Here is a 7,355-nt window from a genome sequence, read left to right as displayed (position 1 = left end):
GGTAAAAAGAAAACCTAAACCTACGGTAGTTCCAACAGCACTCAAAAAGAGGGGCAATCTCGCTAATCTCAAAGTCAATTTCAAAAAGTTCAAGGGGCCGGAAAAGAAGGACCCCGCTTGTCATGTTGCTGAATTTGAAGTAGCTTGGCAGGCTAGCGGATTGGCTGGAGTATATGGTGATGCTGACAAGATGCATTAGTTCGAGGCTACTTTTGGAGGAAAAGCTATTGAATGGTTTAGCCATTTTGCCCCAAATCACTTTGCAACATACAATGATTTGAAGGGAGCATTTTTGGCTAGGTTCAAAAAGGAAAAGACACCTGTGTTGCACAAGATAAAGAGAATTGAACAGAAGAAGATGTTGGTGCAGGATTATGCTCAAAAATTTACCCAATTAGTTAATAGATTGGAGGCGACAGAAAGACCAACCCCAGAAATGTTAGCTGGATACTTTTTGAAGGGTTTGAGGAAAACCATAAGGTCTGTAGTAGCCAGAGTGGATGTGGCTACAGGAATGGATGATCTAGTAGAAACTGCTAGAGTGGAGAAGAGATATGGTACATTGAAGGATGACTCCGATAGTGATTCGGACAGTGATTCAGAGTCCGAGTCGGATTCTGATTCGGATGATTCTGAAGATTCTGATTCAGATTCAGATAGCTCTGATGATGAAAAGAGCAAATCAAAGAAAAAGAAATCTAAAAAGAAGAATAAAAAGACAAAGAGGAAGAAAGACAAGAAGAAGAAAAAAGAGGAGGAAAAGAGCAAGACAAAGAGGAAGAAGCAAGACAAAGGAACTCAAGGATTGGATAAGTTAGTATCCAAAAAGATAAAAGAAATGGGGATTTCATCATCTGATAAACCTCACTATCATATTTGTGAGAGGGATGGTCATCTAACATCAAACTGTTGGTATAATCCATGATATAGAGGTCCGGATTCAGAAGCAAAGACAGGAGACTCAGGCAACAGTGGTGCAAGTTGCCCCAGAAGTCCAACCGAGAGGAAATCAAAATTGGTATCCTCCAACTAAGGATTACAAAAATCAATGGAGACCTCCAAATAGACAATGGAATAGAGGAAGAGGAAGAGTTCCTTGGCGGAATTAATGGAGGAATAATTGGAATGAGTATGATAATCAAAATCAGGCTCCACACCAACAGCCTAGAATCCTACTCCACAGGTTAACCTTGTCTTAACAAAAATTCAGCCTGTGGTGAGTCCGCCACATTGGATATCCTGGAGAGTGAAGGAAGAAAGTGTTTACAAGAGAAGTTAGTCTCAGCAATGCAAATGGCATGTGACTGTTCCAATTGTGCTGAGAAAGAAGATAATGTTGACGTGATGGCAGTAACCAGATCTCAGAAGCTAAAGTCTCCATTGGATTGGGAGGAACAAAAGGATGTTCGAGAGTAGTCATCGGAACAGTTGAAGAAGATGCAGAAGAAGAAACAAGTAGCTTGGGAAGATGGAAAGAAGAAGGATGAGGTTGGTTCAGTTTCACTCTTTGAAGAATTAATGCATACTCCTTTAAATATCACTTTGGATCAATTGCTCAACATAGTGCCAATATTTAAAGGCAAAGTGATAACTGCAAGGAAGAGGCCAGAAGCATTAGAGGTAGAAGTATGCAACGTGTCACCTGGAGATTTGGATTGGAGAGTTCCTACCATAAATCTTAAGTTTTAAGGGAAGGACTTTACTAAGGTTTTATTAGATGGAGGCTCTAGAGTGAACATCTTACCTGAAGGGGAGTTTCTAAAATTGAAGCAGATGGAGTTGCAACCAGCTCCTTTCTGTTGCCATATATATAGGCAGTAATGTGTGTGAACACACTTAGGACCGCCGGGGCACTTTTTCCCTCTTTAGGAGGTTTTTTCCCCCGGCTTGTATATGCTCGCATCATTCTAGGGCTAACTTATCTTTTGTACATTGACACAATCTAATACATTGTGTGTTGTGTGCATTCTTGCTTCATCTTCTCCAAGCTTTGTGTACTTTCCTGCAACCCTAATTCCAACAATTGGTATCAGAGCAGGCATCGGCTCCCAGGGCTACGCCGCCAGCACCCTCCGACTCATGTTCTCCGATTGAGGTGAGCTTTCATGAGCGCTTGCAAGTCCCTATACTCTACAAATTGCATTTGAGGTCGTTTCGAGCTCCGTTTTTGCATTTCAAGTTCTGCACAGGTGTTTTCGTCATTTTGAAAGGAGATAAATTTAAGAGTGCTTTCATTGAAATTAATTTCTATGCATAGAAAGATGCATATTAAAAATCTTTTTATTATAAAAAGTGTTATTTTCATTGAATTTAATTTCTATGCATAAAAAGATGCATAATGAAAATTTTTGTTATAAAAGTATTGTTTTCATTAAAATTGATTTTATGCATAGAGAGATGCATAAAATATTTATTTTTATTTCATAAGTGTTATTCTCATTAAAATTGATTTTATGCATAGAAAGATGCATAAAGGATTTATTTTTATTTGAAAAGTTTTATTCTCATTAAAATTGATTTTATGCATAGAAAGATGCATAAAGGATTTTTTTATTTCAAAAGTGTTATTCTCATTAAAATTGATTTTATGCATAGAAAGATGCATAAAGGATTTATTTTTCTTTCAAAAGTGTTATTCTCATTAAAATTGATTTTATGCATAGAAAGCTGCATAGAAGATTTATTTTTCTTTCAAACGTGTTATTCTCATTAAAGTTGATTTTATGCATAAAGGATTTATTTTTCTTTCAAAAGTGTTATTCTCATTAAAAATAATTTTATGCATAGAAAGATGCATTAAAGATTTAATTTTATTTCAAAAGTGTTATTTTCCTTGAAATTAAATTTATGCATAAATAGATGCATAAAAAAAGGACTTTTATAAAAGTGTTATTCCCACTGAAGTTGATTTTTATGCATAAATAGATGCGTGAAGAATCTTTATATTAAAAATTAGAATTCTCTTAAAGTATATGAATAGATGTGATAAGATGTGATGTGAATCAGATGGATGTGATAAGATGTGATGTGAATCAGATGGATGTGAATGAATGGATGAATGTGGTGTGAATAGAGGTGATGAGATGTGAGGTGAATAGATGTGATGCGATGTGATCTGAATCGAGGTGATGAGATGTGAGGTGAATAGATGTGATGAGATGTGATCTGAATCAGATAGTTGTGAATGGATGGATGTGATGTGAATAGAGGTGATGAGATGTGAGGTGAATAGATGTGATGAGATGTGATATGAATCAGATAGATGTGAATGGATGGATGTGATGTGAATAGAGGTGATGAGCATTCTTGCAATACCCCAAGGCTTCAAAGTCATTTTGGGATGGCCATGGGGGCATCAAAGAGTGGCCATAGGGCCATTCTTTTTATCCACAACAAAAGGTAGAAGAATGGCCCTAGGGCCATTCTTACTACATGACCCCAAGGCCTCAAGGTCATTTTAGAATGGCCATTGGAGCATCCAAGAATGGCCTAAGTGCCTTTCTTTTCATGCACAACAGGTGTAAGGGTCATTCTTGCATGACTTCAAGGCCTCAAATATCCAGTGTTTTACTTTGAAATGCATTCGAGAGGTGCAATAGTGGCCATGGAAACATCCAAGAATGGCCAAATGGCCATTATTTTCATACACAACAGGTGGAAGAATGGCCCTAGGGCCATTCTTTTCATGTACAACAGGTGTAAGGACCATTCCTATATGAACCTAAGGCCTAAAATATCCACCATTTTACTTTAAAATGCATCACAATGCATGAAATTGCGGCCATGGGGGCATCCAAGAATGGCCCAAGGGCCATTCATGCATGACTCCAAGGGGCCATGGGAGCATCCAAGAATGGTCCTAGGGCCATTCTGTTCATGCACAACATGAGGAAGAATGGCCTAGGGCCACTCTTGCATGACCGCAAGGCCTCAAGGTCATTTTTGGGATGGCCATGCACAGGAGGTGGAAGAATGACCCCAAAGGCCATTCTTGCATGATCCCAAGGCCTCAATGTCATTTTGGATTTGTCCACCATGGGGCAAGGATGGTCTCTTTTCATGCACAACACGTAGAAGAATGCCCCTAGGGCCATTCTTGCATGACCCCAAGGCCTCAAAGTCATTTTAGGATGGATATCAAGGCATCCAAGAATGGCCATAGGCCCATTCTTTTTATACCCAACATGTGGAAGAATGGCCCTAAGGCCATTCTTGCATGACCCTAAGGCCTCAAGGTGATTTCGGGATAGCCATATGGAGACGTCCAAGAGTGGCCATAGGGCCATTCTTTTCATGCACAATAGGTGGAAGAATGACCCCAAAGGCCATTCTTGCATGACCCCAAGGACTCAAGTGCATTTTGGAATAGCCATGGAGCATCCAAGGATGGCCTCTTTTCATGCACAACAGGTGGAATAATGGCCCTAGGGCCATGCTTACATGACCACAAGGCTTCAAGGTTGTTTTGGGATGGATATGGGGGCATCCAAGAAAGGCCATAGGGCCATTCTTTTCATACACACCATGTGGAAGAATGGTCCTTGGGCCATTCTTGCAATACCCCAAGGCATCAAAGTCATTTTGGGATGGCCATGGGGGCATCGGAATAGTGGCCATAGGGCCATTCTTTTTATCCACAAAAGGTAGAAGAATGGCCCTAGGGCCATTCTTACATGACCCCAAAGCCTCAAGGTCATTTTAGAATGGCCATTGGAGCATCCAAGAATGGCCTAAGTGCCTTGCTTTTCATGCACAAAGGGTCTATGGGACTCACCGGAGTCTCCAATTGTGATAGGGTTGGTTGTTTGGCCTTGCCTGTATCCAAAAATCTCATAGGGCCAGTGGAACCTAGGTTCACTCCCCTATTTTGCCTCTCAATTTGGATAATTCTATGAATAACCTCACATATCATTTGTTGTTGCTCTTGTTGAGAATCAAACTGGCAAAACACAGGCTTTGCGTTCCGACAATGGTGGAGAGTATATATCCAAACAGTTTCAGGACCGAGCATATGCCATTAGCATGCTAAGAGGCGTAGGAGCTACATGAGCATGAGTAGCGATAGGCACATATGGTTGATAGGCACTGGCACGCACTGTTGTATGTATTGTTCCACTAGGTAGCGGCGTTGTACTAACTACAGCGGTTAACAGGTGCACTTTCCGTTATGCTCATTATTGGGGTAGGCATTGTGGATTTCTTAATGGAAAGTTGAGCCAAGGTTGGGAAGCTAAAGTTATGCCACACGACGCAAGGTGTGGGTTTATCCTCTTCGTTTGAGAGTGATACATTCTCAGTGTTTTGCTGGCCATGGAAACATCCAAGAATGGCCAAATGGCCATTATTTTCATGCACAACAGGTGGAAGAATGGCCCTAAGGCCATTCTTTTTCATGCACAACATGAGAAAGAATGGCCCTAGGGCCATTCTTTTCATGTACAACAGGTGTAAGGACCATTCCTACATGAACCTAAGGCCTACAATATCCACCATTTTACTTTAAAATGCATCACAATGCTTGAAATAGTGGCCATGGAAGCATCCACCAAGGGCCATTCATGCATGACTCCAAGGGGCCATGGGAGTATCCAAGAATGGTACTAGGGCCATTCTTGCAACCCCCTAGGGCCATTCTGTTCATGCACAACATGAGGAAGAATGGCCCTAGGACCACTCTTGCATGACCCCAAGGCCTCAAGGTCATTTTTGGGATGGCCATGCACAGGAGGTGGAAGAATGACCCCAAAGGCCATTCTTGCATGACCCCAAGGCCTCAATGTCATTTTGGATTTGTCCACCATGGGGCATCCAAGGATGGTCTCTTTTCATGCACAACACGTAGAAGAATGTCCCTAGGGCCATTCTTGCATGACCCCAAGGCCTCAAGGTCATTTTAGGATGGATATCAAGGCATCCAAGAATGGCCATAGGCCCATTCTTTTCATACCCAACATGTGGAAGAATGGCCCTAGGGCCATTCTTTTCATACCCAACATGTGGAAGAATGGCCCTAGGGCCATTCTTGCATGACCCTAAGGCCTCAAGGTGATTTCGGGATAGCCATGGGGACATCCAAGAATGGCCATAGGGCCATTCTTTTCATGCACAATAGGTGGAAGAATGACCCCAAAGGCAATTCTTGCATGACACGAAGGCCTCAATGTCATTTTGCAATGGCCATTGGAATATCCAAAGATGGCCTCTTTACATGCGCAATAGGTGGAAGAATGGTCCTAGGGCCATTCTTGCATGACCCCAAGGCCTCCAAGTCATTTTGGGATAGATATGGGGGCATCCAAGAATGGCCCAAGGGCCATTCTTTTCATGCACACCATGTGGAAGAATGGCCCTAGGGCCATTCTTGCATGACCCGAAGGCCTCAAAGTAATTTTGGGATGGCCATGGGGGCATCCCAAAGAATGGCCATAGGGCTATTCTTTTCATCCGCAACAAACAGGCGGAAGAATGGGCCTAGGGCCATTCTTACATGACCCCGAGGCCTCAAGGTCATTTTGGAATGGCCATTGGGGCATCCAAGAATGGCCCAAGGGCTATTCTTTTCATGCACGACAATTGTAAGGGCCATCCTTGCATGACCCCAAGGACTCAAATATCCACTGTTTTACTTAGAAATGCATCCCAGAGCATGAAAATGGTCATTATTTTCATGCTCAATAGGTGAAAGAATGTCCCTAGGGCCATTCTTGCATGACCCCAAGGCCTCAAGGTCATTTTTGGATGACCATGGGGGCATCCAAGAATGGCCCTAGGGCCATTCTTTTTCATGCACAACATGAGAAAGAATGGCCATGGGGCCATTCGTGCATGACCCCAAGGCCTCAAGGTCATTTTTGGGATGGCCATGGGGCATCCAAAAATGGCCCTAGGGCCATTCTCTTCATGAACAAAAAGTGTAAAGACCATTCTTACATGATCCCAAGGCCTGAAATATCCACCGTTTTACTTTAAAATACATCACAGTGCATGAAATAGTGGCCATGGGGGGCATCCAAGAATAGTCCTAGGGCCATTCTTTTTCATGCACAACATGAGGAATAATGGACCTAGGACCATTATTGCATGACCCCAAGGCCTCAAGGTTATTTTGGGATGGTCATGGTGGGGGCATCCAAGAATGGCCGTGTAGGGCCATTCTTTTTCATACACAACATGAGGAAGAATGGCCCTAGGGCCATTCTTGCATGACCCCAAGGTCTCAAGGTCATTCTTGCATGACCCCAAGGCCTCAAGGTCATTTTTGGAATAGCCATGGAGGAATCCAAGAATGGTCGTAGGGCCATTCTTTTCATGCATAACTAGTGTAAGGACCATTCCTACATGACCGCAAGGCCTCA

This window comes from Cibotium barometz, chromosome 35, assembly GCF_041138505.1.
Source record: "Cibotium barometz isolate CiBa-2024 chromosome 35, ASM4113850v1, whole genome shotgun sequence".
In the NCBI taxonomy this organism is placed as follows: domain Eukaryota; kingdom Viridiplantae; phylum Streptophyta; class Polypodiopsida; order Cyatheales; family Cibotiaceae; genus Cibotium; species Cibotium barometz.
Note: the sequence above shows the minus strand (reverse complement) of the source record.